Raw genomic sequence first — 19,211 nt, 5'->3', positions numbered from 1 at the left:
TGTAAAGTTGAGTAGATAATGCCCAACTCTTGAGTATTCAGAAAGACCCCCTTTAGAAGCAGTGTATCCAAAACACCTCTGTGATAATGGTCATGTCATAGATGCTCAAAGTGGTGTCATTCTCATCAATAATAAGTGAAATAAGATGGACTAATATATAACTCACATAATTCAGGCGAAACTGGGTTAAAGAAGATAAGAGAACACATAAGGTCTGCCCTCCATGAAATGAAGCTTATTTTCAGTAGTGTGGTGTAGTGATTAATAACTTAGACCTTTGGAGTCACTCAAAGTTGGGTGTTGATCCTATTTTGATCTCAGTTTCCTACTTTTTGGCGATCTACCCTTAGGTAAACCTTCCTAAGCCTTGTTTCTTCATCCACTAAATGGGGATAATTGTAATTGCCTCTGAAAACTGTTCTGAGATTTATGAAATTATTTAAATATAAATTGTACATATGTGTGTATACATGTAAATACACATACTATCTACATATATAAACACACATCTAATGACATATGGAGCTAGCTATTTGGAAAGTATATTCAGTTGTCACCAGATTATTTCGCTGTTAATGGGAAGGTCCCTAGATGTTTGATCCCTGTACTAGTCAGAATTCTCCAGAGAAACAGAACCAGTAGATATCGATTATATTTATATCTATCTGTCTATCTAGAGAGATTTATTTTAAAGGATTGGCTCACATGATTATGCAGACTGGCAGTTCTGCAATCCACAGAGCCAATGTCCTAGTTTGAGTCCAAAGACCAGAAGCTGCTGTAGAACCACAGAGCCAAAGTCCCATTTCAGAGGTCATTAGACAGGAGAATTCTCTCTTCCTTGGAGGAAGGAGGGTCAGCTTTTTGTTCTGTTCAGACCTTCATCTAATTGGATGTGGTTTACATACCTAATGGAGGACAATTTGTTTTACTCAGTCTATAGATTTAAATGTTAATCTCATTCAACAACACTCACAAAAGCACCCAGAATAACGTTGGACTAAGCATCTGAGTACCCTGTGGATTAGTCCAATTGAAACATAAAATTAACCATCACAATCCCTTTTGGTCTATGATGAAGCCTCTAACTCCTTCATGAAAAAATATGTCCATTCCTTTGGGTCCAAAAGTTTTTCTAGGTTGAGAGGCAAAGAAATGCAAATGGGAGGAAAGGGGTTTAGGTAGCAATGCTTTAGCCTAATTCCTGGTTATGCCTATAGGCATCTTCAGAGGGTGGGAGTTGGGGGGACCAGCTTCACCCATTGCTAAAGAGATCATGTCACAGGTGGAGGGGATTTAATGTGCTGAACACTGTAACTATTTTAGATTTAGAATGTGAACTCAGCCACAAAAATAGAACTATACACTAATAGAATGTTCATCTATTCCCAGATCTTTTTTTAGTTGGCTTTAAAAATAAATTGGTCACTGAAACCCTTACATTTATTCATCAAACTTTTTCTGGTCATTGACTGTGTATCATAATTACATAGTCACAGGCAAATTGGTTGGCCCTAGAAACTTAAAGATAAATGAAATATTTTTCCCACCCTTGAAAAATTCAACATCTAGAGAAGAAGATAGGACTGAAAAAAGTAGTAACAGTGTAATAACAAAAGTATTTATGAAATGTGACGTCATCATAAAGGAAAGAATCAACTATGTCCAGGAAGGGCTGGAGGGGTGGTGGGTAGGGGTGAGGGCTGGTGGATAAAGAGCTGTTAGACTGACACATTTTCTCTCTGAGCTGGTTTAGGAAGAATGAATAGGAGTTTCCCGGGTGAGAAAAGAGTGCAAAGAAATTCCAGACAGGGGATTAGCATGTGGAAAATCATGGAGGTGAGAAGGAGTTTTGAATATTTGGAGAATATCAAAAACATGACTGATGTATATATGGAGAGGCAGTAAAGCATAATAGATATGATCTTAGCCTCTGAAGCTAGAATTCCTAGGATCAAATTTAGGCTTGACCACTTACTCACTATGTAACTTTATGCAAATTACTTAACTTTCTTTGCTTTAGTTTCCTTATCTGCAAAATGGAATTAAATAACATACAGAAAGCACTTAAAATAGTGTCTGGCACATTGTAAAGCTCCATAAATGTTATCTATCATCTTTGTCATTGTATAAGTCAGCTGTGATAACAAATATACCCAGCATCTCAGTGATTTACAGAAACAACCCCTTATTCTTTACGTATGTACTTGTAGGCTGAGAGTCACTATGGCCAGTCTCTGGCTGAGTACCTGCTCCCCTTGTCCTCTCATCCTAGAACCCAAGCTAAAGAAATGGTAGCATGTCTCCAACTGAGACATGCCATTTTCATGGCAGAGTGTAAAAGCAAGATTATTGGCAGAAACTCAGCTTCTGCTTAGACATAGCACACATCGTACCCATTCATATTTCATTGGCCAAAGCCTATACTATGACCCAAACCAAAATCAAAGGACAGGATTGTATATTTTTTTAAAAGGAAGAGCAGTGGATAGTTATTAATAATTGAAAACAGTAATACAGTCCAACATATCATTGAATATCAGCATCTTCCTATTATTCTGTGTAGGGTGCTGCTGGGGGAGGGGAAGATGTACGGTAAAGAAACACAGAGGCCAGAACATACCTGGAAATCAATTCTAATTTCTTGGACACTTTCCAAGCTTTTTGGTCCACAGTGCCCTATCTCCCATCTGTCCTGCCTGGTGTTCTGTTTTGTTCTATGAGTCAGTCACCTGTACTCCAAGCTTAAGCTTGAAAAGCTGGGACCTTTGCCGCATGTTACAATATATGGTAACTTGGATCTGAATTATAAATAGGAAACAAAAAAAGTTTATGTTACCACTGTAATCAATGTTCTGACCTCCTGTTTTCAAAGCACTATAAACATTTGTCAAAGTCTCCTATTAATTATAATTGTACTTGCTAACTCAGAGTTAGTTGTCATTTTTATTATATTCCATGACTTTGTAATTAAGCCATTTGAAATAGATGGAATTTGCAGTTGTAGTGAGTAAATAATTTCAGGCTTGTTTTTCTGTTTTTGAGAGATTTGAGGAGGAGCCTTAGAATTGAAACTCCTTTTAGGGGACTATATGTACACAAATGTCGTTGACAGCTAATACTTGGCACTAAGTTATGATTATATACAGTTGGTTATCCATAGAATAAAAAGGATCCCTTGAAAAATGTTAAAGTATTTCATAAAAATGTGGCTGCCACTTTTCTTCACTCAGAAGGAAGGCTCTTAAAGAATAAAAGAGCATTTGTTACTCTGCCTATAACTTTACTTTGGGATTAAAAAACTAAATTCTAGTTGTCGACAAAGGAAACTTGGAACTTCTCAATAGGAGTCCTATAGTCATGGCTTGGCCGTGGATACAAGTAGGAGATCTGGAGTCTAGATGTTTGCAAGCCCCTTTGATTTGAGGTGGGGAGAGGGAGGCGTGGAGGGAGAATAAGACCAGTGGGACCTGCTGAAATAAAGGACATTTTCCCCAGGTCAGCATGTGCTCAATAACTAGATAAGGGAACTTGGATCCAAGAACGGGAGAACCTCGAGATCCATATAAGGGGCCAACAAAAAGCTTCAGGGATAAATAGGGTGTTGTGAACATACTGAAAACATTAAATTATATATATTGAATTATAAAAAGGTGAATTTTATGGTATATGAATTATATCTTAATTTCAAATTTTTTTTTAATTTCAAAATTTTTAACATAAGAAAGAAAAAGAAAAGAAAGTTGGTATTGAGCCTTCTTCCAAAATTAAAATCTGCCAATATTAAGCTAATTCTGACTTTGAGATTAAATAAATTCACCCGTAACTACAAATGGGCATTTTGTATTATTTTCCATTTTCTAATAATTTCTTTGAACAGTAACATCTTTGATAACGTACATTTAGCAAGACCTATTCTTCCAAATGGGATGGAAAAAGTTTTGTAACATCTTTTTGCTTATTCAAAGGCTGGGGCTTTAAAAAAAGGAACACATTTATCATCCAAATAAATTCATCATCCAAACCTGTTCATTCTGGGAAGTGAAAGATAGCACATAAGTGTGCTGGGTCAATAGTCATAAATCAGGACAGTCCTAGACAAACAGGACATAAAGGGATCTGGAGAAAGGAGAGGGCAAATAAGCGCCATTCTATATTCTTATCCCATTCATTCATGTATTTATTCAGCAAATATTTGCTGTGCTTTTGTGTCTACTTTGTGGAAGCACAGATGTATAAGATGCGGTACCTGCCTTCCAAGTTACCCTGTTAATAGACTGTTGGACTAGGTTCTGATTTATTGATGCTCAAACCCAGAGCATCCATCTCTGCTCTAGCCTTGGATCAGGGAAGAGAGGGAAAAAGAGGAGGTGGTGAGGTTTCCTAGGATAGGTGATATCTGAGGTGACCTTCAAAAGGGAGAAGGTTAAGTGCAAGAGGAAGACATACTAAGGAAAAGGAACTTTCCAGTAATAAACAGCGGAAATAATTTAGCTCATGAAGTTGGTCTTACTGGCTAGGAAATTGGAAGAAGGTGATGTTATCATGTGGCCTGATAACTTGTGTCCTCTCAGGACTTACTTTTAGCTGACTGGCTCAGGAAATGTCTAAGGACTGACAATCTGATACTGACATCTGAATGAATGGCCATAGAGGCAGAGAGATAGCTTGAGGAGAGGTGGCCTTCTAAGTCCATGTTATCATACTGCATATGTTTCCATCTCTGGTTCCTTAATTAGAGAAATTTTAAAGGAAAAAAGTTAAAGCCCCCCCCAAATAAATAAAAGTGGAGGTGGATTTTGTATAGGTGATATTGTACTCCCTTTCTCTTTAACCTTGATTCAATATGTCTTATACTTTTTATTTTTAAGCAAACTTGAAAAGAGAAATTTCTGGATTTACATTAAATGATCAATATATAAATATTTATATCAAATACCTTTAATGATCAAGGACTATGCTACCAAATGGTTTTCCTAGATTCTAGAAACTTAGAGAACCCCATCTCACACAGACATACAGTCACACATACACACATATTCACAACACAAACACACACACCTACAAATATACTAAATTATGAGCACTTCACAGGGTGGGTTCATGTCTTATTCACTTTTGTGCCCCAAGTTTCTACCTCAGGTCTTGGCCCACAGTAAATACTACATTATTAATTGGTGATAAATTTCCACTTAACAGCACACACAATAGAAATTGTTTTCATGGCACTCTGTAGTTTTAAGGCCCGTTTTACAAATATATTTATAATCCCTAGTGAGATAGGCATTAGTTGTATTTTAATTTTTTGTGAGAAGAAACTGAGGCTCAGAAGTTGAAGCCAACCCCCGTGGTCATATGCAGTTTAAGTCAGAGGAAGAACTCAAAACTCCCTTCTTTGAATCTGGTCCACTCTCTAAATTATGTTGCTACATTTGTGAATGTAACTTATTTCCCTTCATTCTGCAAGGTAAATGCATGTGATGCTCTCAGAAGAAAAAAAATAAAACCATTCATTGTTATTCAAGGGCCCTCAAGCTAGGAAACCGTCTCATAACATCCCTAGAACGTGCAGGAAATAGATGCTACCTCCAAGGACAACAAGCATTGTATTCTGGTGTTGTTTTCTACACACAGAAAATCGAAGTGGCTTTACCTGTAGTGAGTTGAGTGGGTAGTATATGTGGTAACAAAGTCATAAAACTTTATTTTATGATCCATCTGCAGACCCTGGGAAATGTCGCAGACTAACTTTAATTAATCATCACTGCTTGAATTGTTTTAGATCCTCCCACTCCCACATTAAACTGTAATGTATTCTTTATAAAAATGTACAACTTGAAGTTAATTTGAGTCCTTCAGGCCAAAGAGTTTATTTATAACATGCGGTGAAACATTTTATGGCCTGGCCCCAATTTCAATTAAATCACAAATTCAGGAAGTAGGAAAAGGAACTGGCCTACTCAGTCACCTTGCCCTTGTCAGAGGAATAAGCTCTGCATCTGTTGTATATTTCCCATTGCCTGGGTCAGTGTGTATATTTATATATCTCTTCATATTCAATGCTGCTGATGAAAACGGCTTTCATGTGAAAAAAGCATAGATCAAAAGGCTGGTGTGGGATGTACATTTTCCCTCTCTTACAGCCTGTTCCATCATGGTCTAGTTTGAAGCTAAGAATATTTTCTTTAGGTGTCAACAAAAGCATCCCTCTTTCTTGCTGCCTCAGATCATAGTATTTCTACTCTGGGGTCAGGTTGGTTTGTCCATCACATTTCTTTCTTGTTAGTACTTAAGAGAGGTATCAGACCAGGCTTCAGGGGGTCATCTGGAGATAATCCAGATGGAGTGTCAGGGTGTCCAGTGAAATATTGGAGTTGCCAATATGAAATCCAGTATCCTGGGAGCTGAGAGAGGTGCTGTGTGGTAAAGAATTTAATCTCATCCAAGGAGAGGTTCAGCTTTGCCCTCTCGACCCTTGGAATATTATGTCTGATAGAAACCCCCCTTTGCTTGGGCGTTTTGGTCCCAGAAGGTCTAAGAGTGTGATTTGTAATGAGGTTTTGGGGCTCTATAGTATCAGTTTTACCTCTAGAAGGGCTGGAGAATAAAGGTCAACTATGTGGGCAGTGTGTGGTTCAGCCCCAGTAAAACTCTGAGCCCTGAAATTCAGGTGAGCTTCCTGGCTGGTAATACTCTGTACATATTATCATAGATCAGTGCCGGGAGAGTGATGCATCCTTGACTCTGTAAGGAGAAGACAACAAAAGCTCCACTTTGGGTACCTTATCTGAACTCTGCTTGACGGACTGGACTTCTTTCCTTGGTTGATTTTAATCTCTACCCTCACCTTGTAATAAACCAAAATTGTGAATATAACAGCTTTCAGTGAGTTCTGTGAGTCCTTCTAATGTATTAGAACTGAGAGTGGTTTGGGGAAACCTACAAGCTTACAATTGGTGTCAGAAGGGAGGGTGGTCTTCTGTGGCCTGTGTGCCCTCTAAAAATTAGTAGTTGGCCTAAATGCCTCACAGATGTGATGCTGAAAACCAATGTCCAGAGAATTATAAGGACCAGAAACTGGGAAAAGGAGTGAGGGACTGTCATGAGATAATTTAGTTGACTTCACATTTTTTATTTCTAGGATCTGTTAGATCTGTATGCATGTGTGTGTGTTCCTTGCTCCACAGTCACAAAAGCACTGTCCAGCCCCAAAGGACTGGTAGAGCTTCTAACAATGGGCATACATAGATATCCAGAAAATATCAAGAAAAGTTCATTGGTAGCCAAGAGTTACATAAAGAAGATGCCATTCCAGTCCAGACCCAAAGAATACTAAAGGGGAGTCTTGGAAAAGCATTATAGGAGATCCAGTGGAGGCTGGGGAGCAGATTACAGAGCCCATTCCTTAGGTCCAGGATCCAGAGACAGACAGGACTTCAAACAAAAGCGAGCTGGCAGAAGCAAGACAAAGCTGCACCCTGAAGCACAAGATTAGATTAGAGCTACCACAAGCTGACTTGACACTTGTGTCAGCTAGAATTAAGTTTGCCTGTGAGTGACTGAAAACTTGAAATAAAAGATAGAAGTTCCTTTCTCTCTCACATTACTGAAACCTAGAAATAAGCAGTCCAATCAAGGGTGACAATAACATGATTATCAGGGACGCAGAATTCTTCTATCTTGTTGTTCAATCAACCTCAACATAAGAAATCCATCTCCTACTCAAGATGGCAGTTCAAGATTAAGCCATCATGCCTACATTCCATCCTGCAGGAGGAGGAAGGATGGAAGAAGGACAAAGGGGCGAAGAAGCTATTCACTCCCCATTTAGGAATAGTTTCCTCTACAGAACAAGTCTACTTAAAGTGCATTGTCCAGCACTAAGTCAAATGCCATACCTAGATACCAAAGAGGCTGGGAAATGTCATCTTTATTTTAGATGGTTATGAGCCCTGTACCCAATTAAAAACTGGGGGGCTTCCCTGGTGGCGCAGTGGTTGAGAGTCTGCCTGCCCATGCAGGGGACACGGGTTCGTGCCCTGGTCCTGGAAGATCCCACATGCCGCGGAGCGGCTGGGCCCGTGAGCCATGGCCGCTGGGCCTGCGCGTCCGGAGCCTGTGCTCTGCAACGGGAGAGGCCACAACAGTGAGAGGCCTGCGTACAAAAAAAAAAACAAACTGGGGAAATCTAAGGAAGAAGGAATAAATTACTATAGGAGGATAATTAGCAGCCTCTGCTATAATATTGGGTCAATGGACAACTACATTAAATTTTGACTGGGGATGGTGTTGAAGCCAGAGCCTATAGCTGAGATCAGACTGACGTATGGACCGGGTGGCTGCTTTCTTAGGACGAGTGCTGCAAGAGCAGAGAGCCAGGCTGGTCACTGCCTCGGCTGTGGCTCTTGGCTCCCTCTGTGGTTCCTCATAGCATTCCTATCTACAGTCATTCCATCCCAGATTATTACTGTTTGCCATTGCTTGGTTTTCCCCACATGTGGTTATGTGGAGCTCCACAAGCTTCAGTGCTCTGAAACATTTCTGCTGTACACTTTCTTGCCATAAGGTTAGTATACATGTTTCCTTTTTTAATTGAAGTCCCACTGGGACAGGAACTAGTACATTTACGTGCGTCAGTCATGCCTGGTTTTAAATATCTGCTTTAGCTTTTACTAGTCACATGACCCTGAGAAAGATTCTTAATCTCTCTGGATCTCAGTTGTACCGTGCGTAAAATGGGGCTAGTAATACCCCCTCTGAGAATAGTTGTTAAGGTTAGAGATAGAGACAATACCTGATCCAGAGTTGGGGCTCCATGAATAGCAGTTATAGGTAAAACTGTTAGCTTTATCTGATCTTGAGATGATAAACATAGACGTGTATGTTTATATGTATCTCCAACATAGACTCTTGGAGGGGATAATTAGAGTGGTTCAATCATAGTAGTTCAGCCTACTGTGGCCCCAGGTATTTTAAATGCATGTTATCTAACACCTGTAACAATCTTTTGAGGGAGTTAATCTTATTTCCACTTCACAGATGAGGATACCAAAGGTCTAATAATTTTGTGATTCTGCACGGTTACTTCATTAGTGCTAGAACTGAGATTTAAACCCAGGTGTCTGGTTCCATTATACTTCAGATTATTTAAATTCAACTATCCTATTTCCAATTAAGGAAATGGGACCCAACAAAGCCCAGAGACTTTTCCATGATCCTAAATGCAATTCATGGCAGGTTATGAGATCTCTAATACGTAGCCCAGAGTCCTTCTCTTTTCTCCCTACTATGCTCTATTTAACTTATATTTCCTTTTTCACAACCTTCAGCTGTATTCTTAGTAAGATAAAGTTTTTCTGTTTTTCTTAACTTGTGGCGTTTCATATTGTTTTATTGATTCACATTTTTATATACTGATTGACCTTTTTAGAAAACAGCCTTATATAATTTGGGGGTGATTTTTATTTTCCTCCTTAGTTTGAATGAGTCTAATAGATGCCTTTGCAGAGTATTGAACAGATGTTGGATCTATTTCCAAATACTTTAGGAGGATTGGACTGGTTGTACACATGGAAGAGATTCTTTGCTACTGACAGATGCATTGGAACTGAATGTATCATGATTCTAACCCATCTACGCGTGCCATATGGACCCACAATCGGCTCTTTGTATGGTGTTTCTCTCCACGCAGAGGTTGTATGCCAGAGTGAGATTTGTTAACTGTGTCTGTAGGTCTCCTTGCCTTTCTTGTGCCTGGTGAAAATTGACCTGAGGTAACAAGTTTTCTCTTTTTCTGTTATCAAGTCATGAATAAATTAGTCTTGCTTTCTACTCTGGGGCCCAGATCAATATTCTGCTGTTGACTGTTGACTGTTGATTGTTTTAGTGAATGGAAATGAACTGGCAAAATGCCATCCAGAAGATTTGAGCCCTGGCAAATGAAACATGTGCATGGGTGGATGAACAGGCCCCCTGAGAGAAATGAAGAGGAGCATTTGCATAGCTTCTTGCCATTTGTAAACATTTGCACATACATCTAATTCTTGCAACCACCTTATAAAGAAAACAAAGTAGATTTTTGTCATCATTTTACAGATGAGGACGAAGAGGATAGAGAGATTGTGACTTGCCCAAGGTCACAAAATAAAGTGACAGAAACACAACTCACACCCAGATCTCCTGGCTCTAAACTCTGCTGCTCTGTCTTCTGGGAATCTCTTTCTCTCCACACCTGGGCCTTTGCCTCTGAATACTCCTTTTCTCTGTGACTTGGTAGTTTTCGCTTAATCAATAGCATTCAGTGACCCGTGAACTTTATTTTCTGCTCTGTCCCCTAGTAAAACATTCAAGATAACAGAACATTTCAATTCTTGGCTAAAAGGAAGTTGAGGATTATTTGTGCCATTGGATTAATAGTCTTTTCCCCACTTAGAACCCCCAAGTAGGCTACTCAGCATTAAAATGTGTGGAGTCAAATATGCTTGCGTTGTCCTGAGGCTTTTGGCACTCTTTGTAGAAACTGAATAACCGTGGGTCAGTCAATGTTCTGCTTCTGTTTCCTTTTTTTTATAAGATATGAGATGAAAGGCAGTGGGGTAGGAGGCAATAGAATGGGTAATGTCACCTTGCAAATCTCTCAGTAATGGGTACAATGCATGGGGCAGATCAGAGCCTTTCTTATATCAGAGATAGATGGCTGGCCAGCATTTCAGTTTTTCAGGGGAGCAAGTCTTTTATGATGCATTCTTGTTTTTAATTTTATTGGAGTATAGTTGATTTACAATGTTGTCTTAGTTTCAGGTATACAGCAAAGTGATTCAGTTAATACATATATGCATTCTTTTTCAGATTCTTTTCTTATATAGGTTATCACAGAATATTTAGTAGAGTTCCCTGTGCTATACAGCAGGTCCTTGTTGGTTATCTATCTTATATATAATAGTGTGTATATGTTAACCCCAAGCTCCTGATTGATCCGCCCCCCCCCCATTTCTCCTTTGGTAACCATAAGTTTGTTTTTGATATCTGTGAGTCTGTTTCTGTTTTGTAAATAAGTTCATTTAGTATCATTTTTAAAAAATTAGATTCCACATATGAGTGATATCATATGATATTTGTCTTTGTCTGACTTACTTCACTTAGTATAATAATCTCTAGGTCCATCCATGTTGCTGCAAATGGCATTATTTTGTTCTTTTTTATGGCCGAGTAATATTCCATTGTATTTATGTACCACAATGGCTTTATCCATTCCTCTATTGAGGGACATTTAGGTTGCATTCTCTATCTATCTTTATGTTACACATAGAACTTTAATTAAAAGGAACAGAAATTCAGAAAGTGTCTGAAACTTTAGATATGTTTCTCCTTCAAGAAGCATGCTTTTTTAAGGAATCAGGATAAGAAAAATATAGAGCTATTTCAAAGCTCTGTGTGGTAAAGAGACAGGTGATCTGCTGAGGACAGGAAATGGGGAAGAAGAGAGTGCTAGGAAGCCTGCTGGAACTACAGTTACCTGGGAGTCCCAAGAGAAGGGAGGCAGCAAACTTCTCCCTCTGAATTGCATGCCAGAAGACACTCCTGTAGTAAGGGAACAAATGTGATGAAGCAAAAGGTTGATGTGAGGTAGCTTTTGATCCAATAAACATTTCTTTTGTGCCAAGTACAGAAATAAGTAAGACTCAGCCTCTGACCTTGGACTCACCAGCCAGCAAGAAAAGGAAACAAACAAATATCACAAAACAAAACAGCAAGTCTTTTTGTAGAAGTAAGAATAACGGTAAGAATGATAGGACCTATTAAGTGGTGAATATGGGCCAGGTTTATTCTGTACATTTATTATTTGATTAGATTCTCCTAATAACTCTTTAAGGCATATACTGTTTTATTACCAATTACAGGTGAAGAGCTAGGAGTCAGAGAGGTTAAATGACTTGGCAAAAATTGCACAGCTAGCAAGTGAAATATAGCCACGTATCACTCCCTGCCCCTGAGGAAAGTGATCTGTGGTAGGCTCTTCTTAATTCTTTAAGCAAACAAATATTTATGCATGTCCAGTTATGCTTTAGATGCTATATGGAATATAAAGATAAGTGATCCGTAGTCCCTGCCCTTGAAGAGTTCATAGTAAATGAGGAGGAATTAGACAGATATGGTAGTCCCCAAGATTTAGTGTGAGGTGAGATGAGGTGAGGGGTCACACAAAACGTAGAGGATTTTGGGGGTTAAAAGGAGGTTCCATGGGGGAGCTGGTAGACAGTAGTAGAGTAGAAAGCTTTTGAATCTGTACAAGATATGGTCCACGGGCTTATGTTACAGCTTGCGGATGTAGTGTACTATGTTGCTAGACCTACAAGGTACCACTTCATATTCTACAAAGAAATCATTTACGCACACAGCCATCTGCAAACGGAACAGCTGAGTTACAATTAATGCTGTATGTGCATAAGGAAACTAAAGCTAGAGATCCATCTGTCTCAGAATCTTGCAGAGTGATCAGGTACAAAAATGCTTTCCCCCAAGAAATGCTTAGAGAGGCAGTAAGCTACTAATTGCCTCATCCTTTCCCTCAGTTGTGACCTAGCTCCTTATTGCACACAAGAGCCAAGAGAATACCTGACACAGAGAGAAGTAGAAGACAATTTCTTGAGACTCAAGTAGAAACATGCACTATAATGGTCCATGAGTTAGGAGGACTTAAAAATATCCTGCTGGAATTATAACTAAGGGACAAGATAGTCTCTCTTGAATGTATAATGAGTTTGCTTCTGGCACCATAGTGTAAGAGGAGAACCCACAAAAGGGAGCTGGCCCAAGTGAGGACAGTCCAGTTGGTCATGTAAGAGACAGTCTAAGGTGGTAAGCATGTTTACTTAAATGAGAGAAGATGATGAGGTAATAGGGAAGTCATTGGTGGTGAGAATAAGGAGACTGATTGCTGGCTTCAAATAACTGACCCTAATGAGACTGTGGCTTTGTTCTGTTGATTTCGGAGATTGCAAATGGGCTATGGAAGGTACCATGAGGCTCCTTTCAACATAATATGAGATGAAACTTTTTAGAAGGGCTTCAGTTAAGACTGAAACTTCTTTGTAATTCCTCCTACATGTTTCAGGTCTGGAATCATCTCAGCTTTGGTTATTGAAAGTTTAAGGTTGCCTTCTGTTATAGCTCACCATTATTCTGTACCATCTAGTTAATCACACTGACTCTCAATTCAGACTGCCTGGATTTATATCCAGGTTCTTCTGCTTGCTAACTCTGTGACATTGGATGAGTCACTAAATCTCTTAAACTTCAGTTTTCTCATCTATAAAATATAAAATAGTAATGATAAATATCTTATAGGGTACTTTAAAAGTTTAAATAAAAGAATGCCTATAAGAGTTGAGCCTGGTTCCTTCTGTGAAATGGACCTGGCTCACAAAGCGATTATTATTGTTATTTTTATTAGGATATCTGTTAAAAAAGTACTGCAACAGTTAAACTGTACTCCATTTTGTCTTAGAAAACCTTTATTTTTCCTCTTGTTAAGTAGTATTTGTGTAATTTTGAATGTATTAGGAGAGGGCTCAAGTGACATTCTTGATGCCAAGTAATTCAGTAAAACCCAGATCCAGAAAACCTTTCATTGTTCATAGGAAGATGTTATGTGTCGTCAGACAAATAAAAATGGAAACCTCCAAAGCCATGCTGAGGGCAAAGGTCAGTCCTCATCTGTCTCATGGTAAATCTGGCACTACTTGAGATGGTCACAGATGGTTGGAGTCTAGAGTCAGATGGAGCTGTTGGTGTTCTATAAGAGACTATGACATGTAGATTCTTGTATTGATATGATGAAAACTGTAACTGATAAGTCTTTGGGAGTTTTTTAGAGGGGAAAGCTTTATTTTTTAATTTGCATAACCTGTGGGAAAATATAATCTTGTCAGCTGGTTACAAGACATCTATAACCTTACCACCATGATCCTGAAAAGCACCATGAAAGCTAAAATCTCTGTAAGCTAGTCCAGACTCTCACTTTTTCATAGGTTTTAAGAGCCCAAAGAGTCAGGTGTAAGAATATTTAGTTTTAATTCCACTAACAATGTAGTGGTCATAATTATTAGAAAGTGGAGGAAATACATTGGGAGATCAAGAATATATGGCAGAAGAATTTTAGAGGGAAATCAAGAAAACATGGGTTAGCCTAGAAGAATAACGGCCAGACAATTGTGATAGAAGTGATAAAATATTAGTAAGAAGCATAAACTATTTGAATAAATGAGGAAATGCCTCATGTTCCTGGAAGACTAAATATTGTAAACATGTCAGTTCTTTCCAAAGCAAGTCACAGGTTTAATGCAAACCCAAATAAGACATCTGTGTGTTTGCATACTCTTTTTGTTTTATTTCTTGATTTTTATAATAGTTTAATAAGAGATGACATAAGGATGGGAGATATATGAGAGTTAATGAAGAAATAGATCCAACAACAACTGGTTATTGATTGGCCATGTTGGCTAAGGGAGGGAATGTAGAATAATGCACAAGCTTCTGTCTCAGGAGACTAGCTGGGTCATCGTGGCTTTCCCTGGCACAGGCAAAATAGGGGAAGGAACAAGTTTGAAGAGGAAGGTAATGAAATCAGCTTTTGACATCTGAAATCAAATTGTCAATGGAATGTCTAAGAAAATATATTTTATTTTTTTTATTTTTTAATTTTTAAAAATATCTTTATTGGAGTATAATTGCTTTACAATGGTGTGTTAGTTTCTGCTGTATAACAAAGTGATCAGCTATACGTGTACATATATCCCTCCCTCTTGTGTCTTCCTCCCACCCTCCCCATCCCACCCCTCTAGGTGGTCACAAAGCACCGAGCTGATCTCCCTGTGCTATGTGGCTGCTTCCCACTAGCTATCTATTTTACATTTGGTAGTATATATATGTCCATGCCACTCTCTCACTTCATCCCAGCTTACCCTTCCCACTCCCTGTGTCCTCAACTCCGTTCTCTACGTCTGTGTCTTTATTCCTGTCCTGCCCCTAGGTTCTTCAGAACCACCTTTTTTTTTTTTTTTTTTTTTTTTTAGATGCCATATATATGTGTTAGCGTATGGTATTTGTTTTCCTCTTTCTGACTTACTTCACTTTGTGTGATAGACTCTAGGTCCATCCACCTCACTATAATTTTGTTTCTAGAAAAGATATTTTAGAACGCTATGGGATACAAAGATCTAGAGCCAAGAAGATGGGTCTGGACTAGATTTATTAGACAGCATCAGTACATTAAAGTCATAGTTGAAACAATTGGCATGGATGCAATTACTTGGGGAAAAGCTGTCTATAGACCAAGAGAAACAGACTGAGCCCTTGGGAAAGCCCAGCACTAAAGGAGAGGATGGAGGAAGAGGATGCTCTAAAAGTATGGAGAAACAATAGCCAGAGAGGTAGAAAATCAACTGAAAGAAAATGGTGCCATGAAAATAAAGGCATTGAGAAGGAGAAAGAAGTCAATCCAGTCAAGTTGTTCAGAAATATGGAGTAAAATCATACTTACTTTCATGCACATTGGTACAACCTTTATATTGATAGTATCCATCTCTTATCATAAAGCACAGACCCTTTAACTCAGTCATTTCATTTCTAGGAATTTATCATACAAATATACTTCCAGGAGAACACAAAACATATCTACAAGAAAGTTTATTACAACTTTTTTTGTTGTTATAGCAAAAGCTGAAAACGACCTAAATACCCCTCGACAGATGACTGAGTAAATACAGTATATCTACACAAAAGAATGTAATGCAGCTATTAAACACTGAGATCAATACGTACTTATGGGGAAAGTCTGACGCACATTGTTAGAAAAAAATACAGGAGACTACAAATAGCAGTTTAGTAAGAGGTTAAAAGCAGAAGCCCTAGCTTCTTGGCTTCAAAGTTCAGAACTGCTACTTACCAGTTATAGAATACTGGGAAGTGTCTTAATTTCTCTGTGCCTCTCCTACTATCCTTTGCTTTAGATAAACTCTCCAGTTGGCCCTTGTTTTTCTGAACCTTTTTCTCAATTCAGTAATTAAAATATCCAGTCTCATGCCAGGACTCCCACATCACCAATAGCTACAACAAGAGGGAGAGAGAAAGTTTTTTGCATTTGGCAACTAGGAAGCTAGTGGAGACCTCTACCAGCTGGTTTCAGTGGAGGAGCGAGGCAGAGCCCAACTACAGTGGGAGAAGGAAGGGGTGAGAGGTGTGGAAGAGATGGAGCAAGTGTAGGCAGAATTTTGGAGCAGCTACAGAGGGAAACATTAAAATAGAGGAAAGAGGTGTATTTAAAGATGTGAGGTTGCTAAGGAGGTAGGAAAGGATGGAGAGGGTTCTCAGTTCAGGTGGTGCATTAGTTTTGGAATGAGCTACTAAAATACACACACCCAGAGCCTCCACATAGGAAAAACTGGAATCTAAGAGGGTTCCTGCTTAATAACTGCTATTTGCTTTCTACAGGAGAGAGGAGATGATGTTAGGGATTCAAAGAGTGTGGTGGTGGTTGGGATGGTCTCTGAAGAAAAATGGGAAAGGAGAGCTTCCTAGAGTCATTCCCTAGGATTTCTGAGTAGCACTAAGACCAGGTCTGATAATGGAAATCGTAGGTTTATGGGATCAGAGTGGCTCTGTGATTTTCCCTGGAAGCCCCAGAAGCAGGACTGCAGGCATAGAGCATGGCTTTGGGGCCAGGCTGCGGGCTGTCTCAGAGGAACCCCAACACAAAAGGGCCAAAGACAAGATCTGCCCTTCCTAGTTTTGCTTCAGGCTAGCTCCAGGAGGAAACACAGTCTATCAAATAGAGAGGATATTTTGTGTAAATTCCTTCTTGAAAAAGCAAGACGTTGATTTCCCTGTTTAAAAACATAATCCAAAACATTGACTAGCTCAACAAATCACAGCCGCTGTGAATGGCTTTATGCATTAGCACCTAATTCATCAACACATCAAGTTCAAACACTTGGGTTGCTTTATTTAATACATGAAGTTCTCACCACCCTATTCATTACACTGCCTTTCTCCTTCACTCCTAATATCTACCTCTTAGGGCTTTATTCTATGGGATGTTGAATTGATCTCATTATCAAAAATGAGTATTTTCTGTTGAGTATCACAATTCATTTTGATACTTTACTGTAACCTTTTTTGAAAGTAGGATGTACACTGTAACACTCAAAAGAAACATTACTAGGGAACTAGCAGAATATTTCTTTCACGAGAGAATTTTTTTTTAACATCTTTATTGGAGTATAATTGCTTTACAATGGTGTATTAGTTTCTGCTTTATAACAAAAATCCTCAACAAAATACTAGCAAACAGAATCCAACAGCACATTAAAAGGATCGTACACCATGATCAAGTGGGGTTTATCCCAGGAATGCAAGGATTCTTCAATATATGCAAATCAATCAATGTGATACACCATATTAACAAATTGAAGGAGAAAAAACATGTGATCATCTGAATAGATGCAGAAAAAGCTTTTGACAAAATTCAACACCCATTTATGATAAAAACTCTCCAGAAAGTAGGCATAGAGGGAACTTACCTCAACATAATAAAGACCGTATATGACAAACCTACGGCCAACATCATTCTCAATGGTGAAAAACTGAAACCTCTAAGATCAGGATCCTCTAAGATCAGGAACAAGACAAGGTTGCCCACTCTCACCACTATTATTCAACATAGTTTTGGAAGTTTTAGCCACAGCAATCAAAGAAGAAAAAGGAAGGAACCCAAATCGGAAAAGGAGTAAAGCTGTCACTGTTTGCAGATGACATGATGCTATACATAGAGAATCCTAAAGAAGCTACCAGAAAACTACTGGAGCTAATCAATGAATTTGGTAAAGTAGCAGGATACACAATTAATGCACAGAAATCTCTTGCATTCCTATACACTGATGATGAAAAATCTGAAAGAGAAATTAAGGAAACACCCCCATTTACCATTGCAACAACAACAACAAAAAATACCTAGGAATAAACCTACCTAAGGAGACAAAAGACCTGTATGCAGAAAACTATAAGACACTGATGAAAGAAATTAAACGTGATAAAACAGTTGGAGAGATATACCATGTTCTTGGATTGGAAGAATCAACATTGTGAAAATGACTATACTGCCCAAAGCAATCTGCAGATTCAATGCAATCCCTATCAAACTACCAATGGCATTTTTCACAGAACTAGAAATAATATTTCACAATTTGTGTGGAAACAAAAAAGACCCTGAATAGCCAAGGCAATCTTGAGAAAGAAAAACAGAGCTGGAGGGATCAGGCTCCCTGACTTCAGACCATACTACAAATCTACAGTAATCAAGACAGTATGGTACTGGCACAAAAACAGAAACATAAGAGAATTCTTAACAGTCATATTCAAGGGCTCAAAGGTTTGTTGAACTTTGGAACACATGGCAGTACTCAAGATGCAGGGAAGAAAACAAAGAACAAAACCTGCCCCCCCTCAAAAAAAATGGCCTTAGTTGAGTATTTTGAGGCTCTAACACTGAATCATTGGGGAAGAAGTCAAAACCCTAAGTGTCTTTGGTTAAAATTTTATATTTGATTAACTTTGGTTGCTTTAGAAAATATAATAATTTATTCATAGGAAATTATAATTAACCATAAGTGAGGCAATGTGGTATAACAGAGAAATGAAATAAAATAAAATGGTAGTCAAATAGCTAGAGTCTTGTGTTTGGATTTCAGTTCCTCATATGCACTTCATCTCCTTGGGCCTCTGTTTTAGACTGGGAAGGACTGGTATTTATTCTGAATCTGTTCATCTATACATGTGCCTTTTGCACTGATAACAAAATAGATTCCTGGTAACCAAGATAACAGAACCAGCCTGTTTCTGCCTCTGTGAAGTAAAGAGTGTGAATAATCCCTCTTTAAGGTCCCTTTTAGTTCTAACATGCTTATCATTCTTTGTGGCCTCTTTTCTCATGGTAGTTTTAATCAAAATAGCCAAATAAGATAAAGTAGAAGAGCACAGGTTTTGGCAGCAGTAAGATCTTATTCACAATCTAGTTCGTATTTTTTTAGCTGTGTTACCTTGGGTACATTACCTAAACTTTCTAAGCCTCATTTTCCTTCATCTGTAAAAGAAGTTAGTAACTCCCACTTTATAGAATTGTTATGAGGATGAAATGAAGTAATGTATAAGCATCA

The sequence above is a fragment of the Aethalodelphis obliquidens genome, unplaced genomic scaffold (assembly GCF_003676395.1).
Source record: "Aethalodelphis obliquidens isolate GAN/ISIS:26980383/991018 unplaced genomic scaffold, ASM367639v1 scaffold50, whole genome shotgun sequence".
Lineage (NCBI taxonomy): Eukaryota > Metazoa > Chordata > Mammalia > Artiodactyla > Delphinidae > Aethalodelphis > Aethalodelphis obliquidens.
The sequence above is the reverse complement of the archived record's forward strand: the minus strand, read 5'-3'. Positions refer to the sequence as shown.